The 330-nt window shown below is 40.6% G+C and overlaps 1 protein-coding gene across 1 annotated transcript in view; it reads right to left on the bottom strand.

Moving 5' to 3' along the window:
* The window catches only part of LOC116851387, a 3,386-nt gene that overhangs the window by 2,630 nt on the left and 426 nt on the right, over window positions 1-330 (bottom strand). The gene's annotated exons all lie outside the window — the stretch shown is intronic.

Here is a 330-nt window from a genome sequence, read left to right as displayed (position 1 = left end):
ACGGCCGGAATACGAGCAAAGACATGACAAAGTTATTCTTTATTATTAGTTATTCTTTATTATTCTGCATGATAACGCTCGGCCTTATGTCATAAAAGTCGTAAAAAATTATTTGGAAACGCTCAAGTGGGATACTTTATCGCACCCGCCGTATTCGCATTGCTCCTTCTGATTACTGGTTGTTCCGACGGATGCAGCACGATTTGGCAGGACACCGGTTCACTTCTTTCGCAGAAATAAAAAATTGGCTCCTAACTTGGATCGCCTCAAAAGACGAGACATTTTTTCGAGATGGAATTCGAAAATTGCCTGAGAGGTAGGAAAAAGTAT

This window comes from Odontomachus brunneus, unplaced genomic scaffold, assembly GCF_010583005.1.
Source record: "Odontomachus brunneus isolate Ranch 3 - 2012 unplaced genomic scaffold, Obru_v1 Obru_scaffold_174, whole genome shotgun sequence".
Taxonomy (NCBI): Eukaryota; Metazoa; Arthropoda; class Insecta; order Hymenoptera; family Formicidae; genus Odontomachus; species Odontomachus brunneus.
Note: the sequence above shows the minus strand (reverse complement) of the source record. Positions and strands in the feature narration are given on the sequence as shown.